Here is a 17,377-nt window from a genome sequence, read left to right as displayed (position 1 = left end):
GTTTTCTGCATGAGATTTATAGAATCCCTTCTTGAACCACCTCTCTGTGATTTTTAACCTATACCACATCTTGGGTTAACGGGGCTCATACATTTATAAGCTGCTATAAATTTATTCTAAAATCACATCTTTCCAACTTCAAGAGAGAGCAGCTTGCTCTGATGTTCTGGGGTATGGTGAACACATTAGTGTCTGCTGGTCCCTCTCATGGGGACCAGCATGTCTGGATCCCATTGTAAGTGTTCCATAGGCCTTCTTGGGAAACACTAGGGATTGCCTAGAGCACCAGAATGAGCTTTCTGCCTGCCCGGGCTGCAGCCAGGTGCCCCGTGGACTGTGCACTTTGTCACGGGCTGGGAGCACCACTTGCACTGTCTCACTCATAAACACACACTCAGTTGTTATCTCCAAATAATAGAAGTATACATTTTAGGGAAAGGGACAGTCTCCTGCGTGCCCAGCCCCAGTCCCTAATAAAGCCACTTTAACTGTCTGCTAGCTGTTCAGATGGTCACCTCAACATCTAAGAATTCATACAGGCACTCACTTGCTCCCCACAGCAATTGCAGGAGGGACATACTCTCCTCATCTCCATTTTACAGACATAGAAACAGGCTCTGAAGGTGAGAAGTGGTTTGCTCAGGGTCACTTGAGTCAGAAATGACAAAGCCCCAACTTTACTGCAAGTCTTGACTGGAAAGGCACCATGCAGTCAGGAAGTGATGCCTGGACAAGCACGGTGTTGTCCAGCCAGTGTGCACAGCAGCACCTGCTCCAAAGGTGACTTCCACCTGCTGAAGAGCCTGCCCTGGGCCCTTGTGTCCCCACTCAGCATGGGTCACCCCTAGCCATGTGAATCTCAGTAAGATGGAGCTGGGCTGGCTGGAGAGTCCCTGGGCCAGGTGACATTTGCTGGTCCTCTATTCAGCATGCACCTCTCCGTGCCAGCCACAACCCTGCTAGGACTGTGGGTCCTGTTGGCTCTTCAGGGAGGAGAGAGCTGAGGGGCCGGGGTCACCCAAGCCATCTGCATGTGTGGTGAGAAGGTCACCTTCTTTTTCACCAGCTCTGGTGAAGTGCACCTGTACATGTTCCAAGCAGGTCACTTGGGTTGGAGGACACAGATGTAGCTCTCTGATGCTGTCCCCACAGTCATGTTCCAAATGCTCCATTGCCCCAGAAGCTTCTTTGTGCACCTGTGTTCTTGTCTGCTCTTGGTGGTAAGGGTGCCCAACCTGAGCACTACCAGATGCCTAAGTGCAGTTGAGAGTGCATATTACGGGTACCATGTGGTCCAGTAGACCTTGAGAGCAATTGCATGTCACCTGCCTGAGCCTTTAGTCCCCACACCCTGTTCTCCCAACCTCAACCACCATTCTAGAGCATGGCTCTGGGAGCCAAGGTGGGTTAGGGTAGGAAGGTGGGGTGTCTGCCTGCCAGGGAGATGGCCCCTACTGAGCAGCTCAGTCTCTGACTTCAGCTCCAGAATTGTGAGATAAGTATCACTGCTAAAGCCCCCAGTCTGTGGTGTTGTGTTAAAGCAGTTCAAGCTAAGACAAATCTAAATGTGAAAAAGTAATCAGAGCTGTAAAATTCAGTAATATTACTGAGTACATATTTTATAATACATTTTACTTTTAGAATGGGCTTTGAGTTTATAGAAAAATTGTAAATGCAGTGCGGAGAGTTCCCATATACCCTGCACCCAGCCTGCCCTCTTGGTAGCCTCTCGATTTAGGTCAGTACACTGCACTTGGTACAGTTAGTGAGCTGACAGTGATACCGTTCTAGTGGTTGGAAGCCCACACAGATTCCGAGTCTTTTACTGACATTCTTTACTGGTCCAGGGTCCCACCCAGGATGCCACATTACGGGTAGCTGTCATCTTCTCCCAGGCCTCTCTTGGCTATGCCATTGTCTCAGATTTGCCTTGTTTTTGAGGACTTGGTTAGTTTTGAGAAGAGCTGGTTGCCGTGGTTCTTCTGGAGTGTGATTTTGGCTGGTTTAGTTGTTTTCAGCCCAGTCAAGGTTTTCCAAGCCTTATTTTGGGTAGGTACCACAGTAGATGACGATTTGGGACTAGATGCATCACTTTCCTGGGGGACATAGCCATCACAGTAACTCTGATCTCTCTGGTCTGTGCAGCCTAGAGACAGAAGTCACTCTAGGGCCCAGGACACCAAGCCCATCTGCTCAGCACCATTTGCTGCATGGTTGCTGGAGACCCAGGGGCCTGCTTCCCAGATTCACCCCACAACCCAGCCCCAGCCCAGCTCGGAGGGAGCTCACTGGCACCCCCAGCCCTATCCCAGTCCCTTGGGCCTCAACCTGGTCATCAGTCTGTGGGCTCTGACGCAGATCGATTGGAGTCCAAATCCTGGCTCCTCCATCTACCAGCTCTGGGATCTTGGTTATTTGCCAAATCGATCTCACTTGATTTGTCCTATCTGTGAAGTGAGAATAATATACTATTTTCCATTGTGTGAGGCAGGTACAAAGTACTCAATAAATAATAGAGATTCATGTTACAAACACACCTATGAGCACTGTCTTTGTGGAAGGCATTGTGTTGTTCAGGGGTGCAGGGCGAGGTGATGCAGGAAAGGGCACATCAGTAGTTTAAAATCTTCTCATGGGCTCGGGTTGCCTGGACTTTTCCTATAGATTCAATCTTTGCGGAGGTGTGTTATGCCTCCATATATTGTCCATTGAGATGCCCTCTCATCAAATTAGCATTCAAAAATGTCTACCACAAGCAGGCACCACCTGAGTGCTTCCATGCATATCATGCCATTTAATTTACACAGAAAGTACCCCATTTTCCAGGTAGAGAAATGGAGGTTCAGTTAGTCATCCTTGGGTCCTGAGGCTATGAACATGGAATAGGAGGTCACATGTCAATGCATGCTCTTTCCAAGTCGTGAAAGGACCACGTGCTTGAGTTATAAAAAATGCAGCATCTTTATTTGTGAAAAGTGGACTCACACTGCCATCGGGACAAGGATTATTGTCTTGCTCATAGAACTGAGTTCAGTGCATGTAAATGAATAGGTCCCGAATGTGTGCATGGACATGGAGATCTATTGCAGTATAGTTCTCTTACATCCTTTATCTCATCTGAGCCTTGAAGCTCTTCTGTGAGAAAAGAGTTGGCGATGCTATCTCCACTTAGGAGCCAAGGAGATGCAGGGGAATTAATACGGGTGAGGGCCCTGTGCAGGGGATGTCCTGCCTGGTTATCTCATTTAATCAGGGCTTGTCTCTCAGGAAATATCACATGGCTGCTGACTGACTGCACACCCAGACCTGTGACCCCTATATTCGCCCCAGGCCATGTTCTACCCACTGCCCTGCTACTTCTTGTGTCCTTTTCAGAGGCCCAGCTGTGGCCAGGGAGCAGCCAGAGCACTGTGCTAAGGCACCTTGTCTAGGAGCTGTGGTCCTGAGGCCCCCCTAGCCTAGCTCCATGGAAAGGGCTGGGGTGGTGTGTGGCTCAGGGATGTGTCACAGCATGGTGACTGTTGTCATCAGGGACCCTTGTTCTCTAATCACATGGTACCCGCTATTCTAGACAGGAGATGGGGATAGAAATTACTGAAGGCTGAAAACCTCATCTCATTTTGTTACAAATGACTTCCTCTCTACTCACAAAGAGTAAGAATGGAGGCTTTTCCATTAAAAAAATTGGTTGTTAACAAAAAAACTAACCTGTCAGCAGGTTTTCATTGTCAAGAAGGGATCTGCAGCAGGAAAGGAGGTCATTCTGACAAGGCCTGTGAGTTGTCCTGGGCCCTGGAGAAGCTTCTGGCACATTGGTGTCTACCAGAACCACTGACATATTTTTCTGAGGCCTTTGAAAGCCATTTGATCCCTGCCAGAGCTGAGGGACATGTGGTCCCACCTGCACAGTGCACTGGCTGGGGGGTGGGGGGACTGCAGATGTGCAATTGGCCCTGCTCTCCCCATCCGGTCCCCTGCCACCGTGGAAACTTTGGTTGGTGTGGTGGGGACCTCAGCCCAGGACTGACTTCTGCAGGGAGCATCTCAGCTGGCCAGAAGGACTGGCAGTCAGCACTCCATACAAAGCCAGATGATCGATGTTTCAGGTTTTACCAACCTTCTGGTCTCTGTTACAACTCTTATTTTTCCTTTAGATTTTTTTAACCATTTCAAAACGTAAAACATTTGCTCTAGATGGGGTCTCAAGTGTCCCCCACAGGCCTATATGTTGAAAGATGTAGTCCCTGAACAGTGATGCTGTTGGGACCCTGAAGAGATGGGCCCTAAGGGAAAGAAGCTAGCCTGTCCTCCTCCAAGGGGTCATGGGGACCCTAGCCCTTTCCTGTTCCTCTCTTTCACTTCCCAGCCACCCAGAGGTGAGCAGCTTCCTCTAACACACGCTCCCTGCCATGATGTACTTCTTGCCACAGGCCCAGAGCAATGGGCCAACACAGCATGGACTGACACCTCTGAAACTATGAGCCCAAACGAACCTTTCCACTTTTCAAGTTGACTGTCTCAGATACTGTGTCACAGTAAGGGAGCACTGACTCACATTCCAGTCTTCATGTGGGCTACAGTTTGGTGTTCCATCTCCTGTCCCCTCAAAACTAGAATATTCCTCCAAGGCCCACATGGAAGTGTGATTAGCAGCCTCAGCTTGAAGGGCCTCCCAATGGTACACAGCTGTAAACTGTGAGCAGATGCAGGAGCCCCCACCCACTCTGTACATCCAGGTCTCCAGGACACTGACTCAGTCAGGCCTCCAACTGCTCTGACCGGATCCCGAACCACCTTCTCACTGCCTTCAAATGGGACAGTGAACTGTAGGCAGCTTTGCAGCGCCCAGGCCAGATGACTAGCCCAGATCAGAACCCTGGCGAGGAGGAGCTCCTGGAGAGTGGGAGGAGTTTCTAGGGAGCAGTTCAGGGCCGCTGGGTGTGTCATGGTGGCAGGAGAACAGCAGGCGGCAGCACTGAGCTGCTTGTGCTATTTCCCTCCTCAGCTGGATCCTAAACTGAGATCCCCAGGGAGTGCAGCTTTTGTCTGTTTTTGGCGAGGTGAGAGTGCTGAGCTCCAGAGCATTAGGTGGCCCTGAAGCCCTACCCCCTTTGCTTCTACTAAGACTGGGCTGTGTTCTTGTACTCACTGTAACGTCTTCCATGCCCTTGGGATATCCCCACAGTGACCACTGAGAATGGGCTCTGAACCCTGAGAACCTCTGCAGCTCCTGGTCCAGCCACACCCATGCACTACAGCAGAAGTGGTGGGCAGGGCAGGGCTGGGGCCAGCTGCAGATCCTAGAGCCCTCTGCTGCCGCCTGTGTCTCAGGGTTTGACCAGCCAGGCAGGCTGGGTGTGTCTCACTGTTACCTCCTTGCCCCATCTTAGATAGGTGGCTGGTGTTGGAAACCTGAGGAGCCACTGCATGTAGACCAGGAGTTTGCCCTGGGTGGGCTCTGGGTCATCTCCCAGTTCAGCATGCATTATCTCCATAACGTTCTTGCAGTCCCTCCCCTCCTCTGCACCCTGCTGCCAGGACCTCATCCTAGCTGGCCTCCTGACCTCTCCACTGTGTTGCCAGAGAGACCATCCTGGAGCCTGCAGGCCACAGTGCTCTGACGGGCAAGGGCCTTCAAGGCTGCTCAGAATGGAGCAAGTTGCTTCACTTAGGACTCCTACTGCTTTCTGACTCTAGCCATGACCCCACTCCCAGGTGTTCTCCCAACCTGCCTTTGTCCCTGATGGGTCCCTGCCTCAGCCCCCCACCTCCTGACTGATCTTTACTTGTCCTTTAAGGTTGGTATGTTAGGCAACTTTCCTTTACTGCCTGAGACAATCAACTTTAGAAGAGAAGAGCTTTGTCTGATTTTGGAGGTCCTAGTCCTTGATCAGGGGATCTGCTGCTTTTAGGCCTCTGGTGGGGATCCAAACATCCTGGCTGGAGCATGTGGTAAGCAGAACTGCTCCTCTCATGGCCAGGAAACAAATGAGGAAGAAGATGAGGCAGGTGTCCCCATTTGCCCTTCAAAGGCATGCCCCCAATGACCTGAAGACCTTGCTAGGCCCCAGCCTCCCAGCAGCACCATGCTGAGGACCACTGTGCAACACACAGGCCTTTGCAGGACACTCCAAATGCAAACTGCAGCCACTCGGGTCAGTGCAGCCTGCAGCCACCCAGGCCAGCTGACGCACTGCTGCTCTCCACCCACTTCCTAGCATCTGCCCTGTGCTTGCTGGGCCTGTGGTCCCCCATGGTTCCCTCCTTCAGTACAGGACTGCCCTGTGCATACATCTGTGCCACAGCATGTGTCCCGTGCAGTAAACAGAAGTTGCAGTAAACATCCACCACCCGAGTAGATGGGATGCATAGAGCTTAAGCCCCCTCTGGCCTTACTCCATGGACTCCCATCTGTCTTTGGGAAACTCAGGAACAAGAGACCAGGCCTTAGGCAGTGATCATTCCCATCTCTGACCATCCACCTTCCTTTCCTCCCTGCCCTGCTTCTCTCCTTTTTTTTGGTGGTACTGGAGACTGAACCCAGGGCCTTCACATTGAGCTACATCCCTGGCCCTTTGTCTGTTCTTTATTTTGAGACAGGGTCTCACTAAGTTGCCCAGGGTGGGCTCAAACTTATGATTCTCCTGCCTCAGCCCACCCCAGTGCTGAGGTTACAAAAATGTGCCACCATGCCTGGCTTTCTGGCTGTCTTTTGGCAACTCCTTTTGCCATATCAGTCTACCCCAAATCCAGCACTCTGTTTAACCTTGTTCTGCCAGCTCTGCAGATGGAGAACAGCTGCCTAGCATCTGCTGGAGATTTGAATATACATTCTGGACATATTTTCCCTTTGTTAATGGCAAAATAAAAGCCCCAGAAAGGAAATACTACCCTCTTCCCTGATTGCGGGGGCCTGTGGGTAGGCGCCACCCCAGATACCTGCCATAATCACAGGCACTCGGAACACGTAGAAACCACTGCAAGTTTCCCAGGAGTGACTGGGGAAAACCTGCAGAGTCCATCTCAGGGGACTTGAGGCAACACCTAGGACCCTTTGAGAGAATCTGATATATTCTCAAGGCAGCATGGCCCGGGCTCAGACCTCTCACACCTGAGCCTACTCAGGAGCAGGTCCCCAGGCTGGGTTTGGCTTCTCATCCCTCTACCTGCAATTGCCTGTGGATTCCAGCTCCAGCAGAGGCCAGTTGGATGGGGTGTGCTGCTTCTCCAGCCTTTTCTGCCCTTTGCTCAGCCCCCAAGCTGCTCTGGGGCCAGGATTCAAGAGAGGTTTGTTTGTCTGACGGACCCAGGTCTCTGCTCGGCAAGGGATAAGCTAGGAAGCCAGCGATGTGGGGTGTGGATCAAGGTACCCTGGTTCAGAGGGGCAGTAGGTGAGGCCCACACCCCTGTGGAGGTGGGGTAGCCAGATTTAGCAAATAGAAATTTATGTAAACAAATTGTTATCTAGTTTGTCTGAAATTCATATTCTCAGTGTCTACCCATCAAGCAGAAACAGGTCTTCATCTGGGTGAAGGGGCTGGGAAACAAGACCTTGGTACCGAGTCGCCCTTAGCTTTGTGCTCTCGAGTCTCCAGAGGAGGAAAAGGCCTCTGCCTGGGTGCCATGGCCAGGAGGGGGTAAGGCGCAGAGTTAGGCACTTGGATTCCTGGCTTACTTCCCTTTTGCTGGCTCTGAACCCTTAGTCAAGCTCAGTGGCATGTTCTGGCCTAATGTCTGCCTACTGTGAGCTCTACGGGACAGGCACACCCTGCATGGGACTGTAGAGCTCCAAGGGGCCCTGGTGGTGGAGAGGTGGGGCCCAGGGAGCCTGAGCTGAGTTTGAGGACACTTCTCTTTTCCCGTATCTCCCCTTCCAGTGGCCCATCATCCTTTCTAGGGACCCAACACAGGTACTAGCAAGCTACATTCCCTTTTATTTTGAAACAAAGTCTTGCTAGCTTTCCCCAGGCTAGCCTCCAATTGCAATCCTTCTGCCCCCACTTTTCATGTGATAGCACCTTATTGCTGATTGGCTTTTGGTGGAACTGGAGACCCAGAGGTCCACAATAATCCCAGAGTTTTAAAGGGGTGATGTTGGGGTCCAGGCTGGTCCTTGTGCTAAGGTCTATATTATGCAGTTCCCCTTGTCATCTTTGTCTTTCTGGAGGCCTTCTGGGGTCACACTGAGCATCTGCAGCAATGGTTGTGAGATGTGACCCAGACGCTGGACCGATCTAGTGAAGAATAGCAGTTGCCCAGTACATGGGGACAGAATCATCTGCACGATTATGGTAGCAAGTAGACCCAGCCCTGGCCTAGTTACCTTGAAGGATACATCGTCTACAAATTATGCTTCCACAATTCATCTCCAATATTCTTTTGAGGCCTTTTAAAGCATAATTGACACAGACCAGCTTTCTGTGCTTCCTTGGGCTGTGGGTATTGTTAGCTTTCTCTTGTTCACGTCAGCCTGCCTTCCCTTTGTAGGGTCATTTGGGATCTGGGACCTGTCCCTGAAAGTCCTAGGCAGACAGCTCTTCCATTGTCTGCTTCAGGCTTAGTAAACTCAAGATAGCAGGACCTGACACTCTCCCTGGGATGCTTGGCTTTTCCACAACTCCAGCTTTTGAACATTTCAGTGAAGGATTAATTGTTATTCATGGTGTCATTGTTACCTCATTGTTATATAGGTCACTTCGATTTGGAGGAAGTTGATGGGGTTTTATTATTAATGGAAAACAGCCATTCCAGAGTGGAGAATACTTCTGATTGGCGATTTAGCTTCAAAATAGTTTCCTATTTTAATAAGTCTCATGGAGAGCAGGTGAGGGAAGACAGAGGGTGTGTCTTCCCTAGTGGCCTATGTATTTTGTAGAAATGTGTGTGTTTTGAAGAGGAGAGGCCCTGTAACAGTGTGACCCCCTCAGGCATGTCCTGGAAACCTGGTGTGGGGAGACACATTGGCCTGGCCCAGTTTGACTGATCTGCTTGGGACTATGATGCTCTGTACCCAGATAGGAGCTGACAGTGGCTGAGTGAATGTTTCCTGTTGGATTCCTGCAGGCTCAAAATTAGATTCAACAAATATTTATTTAATTTATGCTGTGTACCAGGCAAAATGTGCAAGATACTTTCATTGATATCGTCAGGGAATACTTGAGTCAAGAGAGGAAATCTCACTCGTAAAGTAAAAGCTAAGCATTCTGGAGTGGGGTACCATTCCCAGCACTGCAAAAATAGACTGAAAACAAAATCCAAATACTTTGCCACATCAGATTTCTTCTGAAAAGGCAGTGCAGGGATAACAATCTATTAAATAGTGAGATCTCCTAGAGTACTTCACACAGAGAATCGAAAGGAGCATCTAAGTATTAGAAGATGGCTTTCTCTATCCTAGGGAACTGAAATAACTGATCTTATAGAGTGAGTTAGACTGGGAGAAACCAGAGCATCTTGTGGGGACTAGGAGTCAGGGTCAGGTCGTCTGGGGACAAATCCACCTCCTCTCCTGCTTCTGTAGTGATGAGCAAATAGCACTTGATCCTCTGAGCCTCAGTTTCAGCATCTGCAAACGGGGAGTCTTGCTGACCCCTCCTGGGGTGGAGTGATGGTTCACAGCACTCAGAAACATCACTAAGGCAGGAATGGCTGCCCAGCTCTTGGGTATCGTTCTAACAACACAAGCTAATATCAAGCTGCAAGAAGAAACCTCGGGTATTTTTTTCAAGGAAATGCCAAAATTGAGGTTTTCCTTTGCAGCCTTGTGAAGAAGCCTCTGAAAACTGACTCACAGGCTCTGGAGAGCATGTCCACAAAGGCCCCTCATGTGCAAACAGTGGCCTCATCCAAGGCAACCGGGAGGGGAAAATGGTGACAGCCGTGGCTATGCAGTGAGCAGGGAACTCTGGCCAGCACCCCTAATTGTCATATAGGGTGGGCTTTATTTTGCAGACAGAGGAGGCTGGGGGAGAGGCCAGTTGGTCTGTAGGCTCTGCTCTGGGCCCAGGAAGGGAGGGCCGTAGCCTGGGCACTGGTGCTCAAGAGTGGCTTTTCCAGGACCCATCCTTGTTGGTGGCTTCCAGGATGCTTCAGGGGGAGGCACAGACCACCAGGCCCTGCCTTCCCCCTCTGTGTGTGCACTGTCAGCAAATGTCCTTTCACACTGGCTTCACTGGCCTATCACGGAACATTGGCAAACAAAAAGTAGTTGCCCTCCCCCAAAGATGTAAAGACCAAGAAGCAAGCACCATAAATAATGCCTATTTTTGTCTCAAGTGCCCGCTTCCACAGCCCGTCATTGCAGTGTGAACTAGAATAATCCAGTGAACAGCTGCAATCGGGAACATTTTAGTGCCACTATTTCAAGGACACAAAAGGCCTTGGAAGAGAAGCACTGCTGAGGAGTACACACAGGTGCTGGGGTGTGGAGCTGGATCTGCTTCCTCTGGCGGTGGTGGCAATGCCCAGAAGGAAATGTGGCCCAGAGGAGGTGGCTGCCAGGCAGCGGTGCTTCTTGCATCTGGGATGCATTTGAGACAAGAAGTAGAGGCTGGTGGCCATAAGAATCTGTAATTCTCTCCACCCCACCAGACACCTCTGGATGTTTGGAGCACTTTAAAGCTTGGTGTGTGGAGAGGGTGAAGATGGAAAAGGGTGTTTCCGTAGAATGGAGCTCCTGAGCCAGCAGTAGACCAAGATGCCTGTGCCAGTGAGGCAGAGGATTTTTCAGAATCACTCAGCTAAGCAAGTGTAGGTGGGGATGGGAAAGGACCAGGGAAGGACTAGAGAGTACCATGAGCATCCTGCTGCTCCTCTCCTCTGGCACTAGCCTTTAATACGAATTATACATTAAGCAGGAGGTAATGGAGGCTGATAGATAACTCAAGAATGATCTTAGTCTGCTATTAATAGTAGATGAGTTGCAAAAAGTGTGTGGGTCACTTTGTCTTGCTCAGGTAGAGGTGGGGAGACAGAGACAGCATTTGTGTAGGAGTAGAAGGAATAGCCCCTGTAAAATGGGATGAGAAAGATGCTTTTTTATTACTTTACTGTTAGAAAATGAGTGTGATTAAGTTCTAATCCTGTCTAACCTAAATTTTCTTTTAAAGGCCATTTTGTCAAATTAAAGTTATGAAGCTAGTTTTCCTCTGTTACTTCTTCTTTGAAGTTGACCTCATTCAGGCCTGAGGGTGACCTTGATAGACCCCCTCCCCAAAAGGACCAGGATGGCCCTGCCCTCTGTGAGTGCCTCTCAGAGAGCAACCTTGGTAAGGGAAATAGCTCGTGAACACAAGAGGAGGAAGGGCTGAATTATGAAAATAGCAAGATGTGAACCCCAGGCTTTTCTAAGACAGACTTTAATGATCCCCCCACTCTTGGATGGTACTGATTCCTGGTTCCTGGCATAGGTGAGATCTCCCACAGTTGCATAGAAACAACAGAGGGTAGAAGGAGCAGTGGAATCCAAACACTGTGACATAATCTGAAAATCCTCATGTTTGTTGAGGGCCTACTATGTGTGATATGTGGCTGCTGATCTTTAGGGGTTTATGTCATTACCAGGAACACAAGATGAATTCTGGAAATTATTAGAAAAGAGAAAATATATCAAGCATTGAATTATGCAATCTGTGTAACAAAAGCTGAACCTATTGACAGGAACAAAATTAATAGACTAGGACGCTTAGGCCACGCTCTGCATGGCAGGGAGTTATAGCTAAGGGAAGGTGCGGCTGGATAGTGGAGTGTGGGGGAGGATAGGGGAGGAGTCCGGGGCAGAACAGTGTGCATGGAGACACAGAAGCAAGGATAAGAATGACATGGCTTTCAAATGATCCTTGATCCTCTTGAAGAAATTGGAAGTATTCAGACTGTAGTGTTCAGATTCAAAGAGAAAAAGATTTAGAAATGTGCCCCAATATCAATAACATTTATCATTGGGTGACTTTAGTTTCTTCTGTTTACCTTTTGGTATTTTCTAACTATTTACAATGAAATGACCCATCCTACCGGAAGAGACAGCACCATCCCTTGCTCAGAGTGGGATGTGGACTGTGTGGAGCAGATGTGGGATGCGCAGGGGACGCCTTGCCGGGGTTCAGGAGGCTGCAGCTGGGAGGAAGGGGACCAGGCTGTGGGACCGAGGGTGGGCAGGGTGTTGGCTGAGGAGTGGGAAGCACAGGCTGTCTTTGAGATTTGCCAGGAGTTGCAGGCAGGGTGAAGTGGGCAGGGTGAATAGCTCTGGGCTTTCTATTCTAATTCACCCGTGAGGGAAGAGTGGCTCGCACCCTATAGTGTCACGGACAGTGACATATAGGGACAGAGCAGAGAACCCTGGCTAGAAGGACAGGGTGATTGTGTAGACAGGAAGGGAAGCGTGGGGAGTGGAGCAGCTGGTAGATGGGACATGGAAAGTACTGGGAAGATTGCTCATCCAAGGACTGCACACCCCTTTTCATGAGTTGAGCGCTCCTAAGACACCACCCCTCTGGGTAGGAGTTCTGAGGAGGGGATCACCTGTGGTCCATCATTGGCGGATGGGTCCAAAGTCTGCAGCTGTGCACCGTGAAGTAGTCTTGGGGCTGAGCCTGGTTGTGACTGCTTGTTCTCCGGACACAGAGAATGGCTGGTGTCTGCCAGCCCACACCTGAGGAGACAGCAGATTGTCACTGGTAGCAGTGACAAGGCATCATTACGTGAGAGTGGTTGCAGCCAGTGGGACCCAAGGCCGATTCTAGGTGGCTGGAAGCTGGAGAGGCTTTTCAACTAATCATCAACTTTGACAAGATGAATAGAGTATTGATCACTTGTATCACAGAAGCTTTTTTGTTTATATGACCTAGTGGGTGAGGACACCCCACACTGACTGCCTTCACCTGTGTGGCAGGATCTCGAGCAGCCGGCATGGTAGAAGTGTGGCTGTGCCCTCTCTGGACAAGCAGAAGCCTTGGTGTTGAATCTGAGTTCTTGGCAAAGTGTGTCTGAGGTGCCGGTGCCCACCTGGAACTAGCTGTACCCCTCCCAGGGGACTTCCTATCTGCGTGGCCCCAAACACCCTGAGCCTGTCTTGCTTTCTGGCCCCTTCCTCATGGCCTGTTGGAAGCCCTTGGCCTGGCATGGTCTCTGCATCCGGGGCAAGGGAGGGGGTGAGGAACCCCGGGGAGAGACCCCAGGGATAGTCTCCACATGCAGGCTCTCGAATTCTGGGGAATCTTGCAGAATGGGCAGGGTGTAACTGAGTCTTAGAGGCATAAAGCCCAAGCAGAATTTCAGTGGCAAAACTGCCATGACTAAGACTCCAGCGCACCCTGCCACCCTAAACTCTGCTGTCTAGAAAAGCACAGAGGCCAAGGCGGGGCCAAGGGTAAGTGCTGTCCTCATGAGGTGCTCACCTGCCTTCTCTGGGAAGGCTCATTTCCAAGTTCACGTGGGAAATAACTCCTCTGCTCCTGTCATGATATCCCGGGCAGGTCTGCAGAATAGCAAAACAGTGGGTTTTCTGTAGAAATAATTTCCATCAGAATGGTGAACTGAAAGCAGCAAGAATCCTCAGATTCTCATGTAACTTGTGCTGACATCTTTGAGTTGGAAGCAAAAGGTCCTTTCCTTCACATTTGCATTAATCATGTAGTAAAACAGGTACTTTCTAAATATCCTTTTTGTGATTAACAGACCACAGTAATAATAATGAAACATTTTTTAAGTTTAAAAGCACTCAAAGTGATGCTATCTACAGTACTATGTAAGGATACACGTGTGTAGCATACAATGTGAAAAATGTGTGGTGTGATAAATATCATATAAGCAGTGTCGGGGTGGGGGGAAGGTGGTAGGGAGGTGTTGGAAGTGGGTTTATGTTTCCAGTGTTTGCTTTTGGATCATAGTGGTGGATATATGGTTGTGTTTTTCTTCACCTTTTTTTAGTGCACCTGAAACATCACATAATATCTTTTTAAATACATGCAACTACGTTGAACACATATCTCTAATATAGTGATCACTTCACAGGAGAAAAGGCAAAGGGCGGGAAAGTTGAGTAAATACGTTTTTCTTCCCCAAGTTGGGCGCTGTTTGCTGCTGTTGCTCATGAACTCTTCCTTCCTTTCTTATCTGCACCAACCACTTCTCTGCTCCTAGATGGTCCCTTCCAGCATGTCTAAGTAGTTATCTGTTCAGCTACTGCCAAGCAGTGGTTCTGTGTGTCAGCCCAGAGCTCTTTCTGTGATCCAAGCAGCTCCCTCCTCCCGAGCCCCTCCTAAATAAAGAGGTCATGAGAGGTTTGAGAGAGGAGACACTCCTGTGCTGGCCCCAACTCTGGACCTGTGTTACTCACACTCACAGGTGTCAGCTCTTTTAATTCCCAGGGCAGAGGAAGGGGTGCAGCTGCCCTGTCGTCCTGGAGGCAGAATGGAGGGTGGCACCCAGCCACCTGCCCAGGGTGAGGCACCCGCAGGGCCCGTAGCCAGCCTGTGGCAGTCACACCCAGGACTCCTCCCACACACTGTCCTATACAGGGTGCACACTTATGCATCCTGGTGCTCGACCTCATGGCAGGTGGCACACAGCTGTGAAGTAGCTCTGGGGTCTGAGGAGGCTCCCTCCTGGGCTGCAGGAGATTGACTCATCGTCCTCACTGCATTCATGGCCACCACAGTGAGTCCCTGTACCTGGATTGGAGGCAAGCACAGGCAGGAGGAAGGAAAAGGACTTCTATTTGTCTAGATGAAAACAATCTCATCCTTTTAGTTTCTGTTTTACATATGTTTTATAATTTATATAGCACATTGGCACAGTAGTACAGGTAGATGATTTATAAATAAATATCCATATGTTGAAGATACGTGCTCAAAAGTATTTTTATTGAGAGGAATGTAAAGTTGTGAAAGTTTAGAGACTTGGGCTTGGGGTGTGGCTTAGTGGCAGAGCACTCGCCTAGCATGGGTGAGGCTCTGAGTTCTGTCCCCAGGACAGCAAGAAAACAGGAGACTCTGCAAAGTCTGCCCTGCTAAGCTGATCTGTCTTGTCTGAAGAACAGTGAACAGCTATTCCACAGCACCTATGTGGATTAGCACAGTGTCCATGAGCTCAGGAATTCTGAAGCCGTGTGCTTCCTGGTACCGAGCAATCTTGGACACATGATCGCAGTGATATTCTGGGGCTGTTAGTCAAATCATGATGCGTTAAGAGGAAAGCTGGAGAAACACAGATAGGTCACTGTTTAAGAGAGCAAATTTTACAAGGCCAAATTCCTGAAATTTTTTAGAATTGATTATTAAACAGATGGCTTGTGACCAGTTAGAGGAAAAACAGTGGTCTCTGGTCTCTGGCAGCTGACGTGGGTCCACCAGAAATGAGTCACACCCAACTAAACTCATTCCTTTGTAACACTCAGCAAAGCTTTCTGGGAGAAGCCATTCATTCATTCATTCATTCATCCATCCATCCATGCAGGATTCATGGCCCACAGGGAAGGTAATCACTGCACATCTATTAGGTTTATAGCCCTGGGGTTGAATGACATCTAGTGATGAATCTATTGCAATCTCTGTCCCCCAAGAGCTTTCCTTCTAATAAAGGGGACAAACATACATAAGTAACTATAGTAAAACAAAGTATTATCTAAGTGCACAAATGATATAAGCAAATGTGACCAGGATTCAGCAAGAGGAAAATGCTCTCAGGACGATGACCCCTAGACTGCAAGACCAGTGGTGTCAGTGAAGAAAGAAAGTGTTAGAACTTCCATTGATTTTATTATTTTATTTTAGTTTTTGTACCAGGGATCAAACTCAGGACCCTGTACTTGCAAGGCAGGTGCGGTGCCACTGAGCTAAATCCCCGGCTCCACTTATTTTTTAATATCATATTGAACATTTTCTCTGTTTGTATATTTTTACATTGGAAAAGTCTTGTATGATTTTGTAGACAAAATGAAAAGTGAAGCCATTTGGGTTGGATAAGAAGTAACTTGGAGCCAGTGGGACAGCTGTTCTCAGAGGGGGTTGTGTAATGGATGGACGTCACCCCCAGGGGAGGTCTTGTGTGACCTGCTGCTGGCCTCCATCTTACATGGCAGCTTTAGAACCTGCCAATGCAGCTAGCACATTCACCTAACTCACAGGAAGGTAAATGTACTCAGATAAGCACAAATGATAATAATTTTTTGCCAAGAGAACATATCCAGAGAATTTCGTCAGAATCCCTGAAAGATCTGGAGAAACTTGGACAAATAAAAAGTAAACAGTCATGGCCCGGGATTTAGCTCAGTGGTTTTGCCACCTGGTGAGCAAACACAAGGACCCAAGTTCGATCCCTGGTACCAAAAAAAGAAAAAGAAAAAGAAAAACAAAGGTAACAGCCCTGTATATCCTCATTTTCTGTATCTGTGAATTTAATCAACTACAAATTGAGAATGTTTGGAAAAAATAAAGACAATGCAACAATAAAAATAATACAAATTTTAAAAACAGTATAACTTTCCATAGCATTCATGTTGTATTGAATGTTATAAACAATCTCGAGATTACACAAAGTATATGGGAGGAGCTAAATAGGTTATTCATAAGCACTGCACTGTCTTCTGTGAGAGACTTGAGCTTCCGGGATTTTGATATCCATGACAGATGTTGGAACCAGCCTATGGATGCAACAGTGTGTAGACAGAGAAGACAGTAATAACAATAATAATAGATACACTTGCTGAGCACATACTATTGATGGGTACATGTTGGCTATTGTACACCCACTGTTTCACTGAATTATTGCAGAAACCTATAAGATACACACTACATTATTTCCAATGTACAGTTGGACGAAATTTAAGGGATGTGTTAGATTTCCATTACTGTATTAAAAGATCTCTAGAGAATCAGCTTAAAAGGAGGAAAAGTTTATTTTGGCTCACATTTCAGAGGCTTTAGTCCCTGGTCACTTGGCTGTGTTGCCTTGGGCTGTGGTAAGGCAGTTCATCATGGTGGGACCATGTGGTGGAGGAAGCCACTCACCTCATGTTGGCCAGAAGTGAAAGAGAGAGAAAAAAGTGGCAATCCCATTACTCCACCCAAAGGCACACCCTCAATGACCTAACCTCCTCCCACTAGGCCATGCCCCTAAAGATATCTCCATCTCCCAGAAGCACCATCATCTGGGGCCCAGACCTTTCATACATAGTCTTCACGGAACGCTCCAGATCCACACTCCAGCAGGGAGGTTCGGCAGCCTGTGCTTGGCTTCTCCACCCCAGGATTAGTTGAAGGAGCTGGGCTTGTGTCCTGGAGGAGGGAGGGCCGTGCCATCTTCTGTGTACATTTATCCTGAGAGGAAAGTGGAGGATTTGTTAAGTGGGGTTGGCAGGGAGAACTAGGGCCTGTCAGATGGC

The 17,377-nt window shown here is 48.8% G+C and overlaps 1 protein-coding gene and 1 long non-coding RNA gene across 25 annotated transcripts in view; one reads left to right on the top strand and one right to left on the bottom strand.

Moving 5' to 3' along the window:
* The window catches only part of Ank1 (ankyrin 1), a 189,694-nt gene that overhangs the window by 49,388 nt on the left and 122,929 nt on the right, over nt 1-17,377 (top strand). The window lies entirely within an intron of this gene.
* LOC106010318 (uncharacterized) lies at nt 11,166-17,371 on the bottom strand. Its single transcript, XR_001184162.3, has 4 exons — nt 16,904-17,371; nt 13,392-13,471; nt 12,517-12,646; nt 11,166-11,578 (listed from the first exon to the last, which is right to left on the bottom strand). It is a non-coding gene; the product is annotated as an uncharacterized LOC106010318 (long non-coding RNA).

This window comes from Heterocephalus glaber, unplaced genomic scaffold, assembly GCF_053883595.1.
Source record: "Heterocephalus glaber isolate CG9 unplaced genomic scaffold, H.glaber_assembly_v1.0 deba00001461, whole genome shotgun sequence".
Classification (NCBI taxonomy): Eukaryota; Metazoa; Chordata; class Mammalia; order Rodentia; family Bathyergidae; genus Heterocephalus; species Heterocephalus glaber.
The sequence above is the reverse complement of the archived record's forward strand: the minus strand, read 5'-3'. Positions and strand labels throughout refer to the sequence as shown.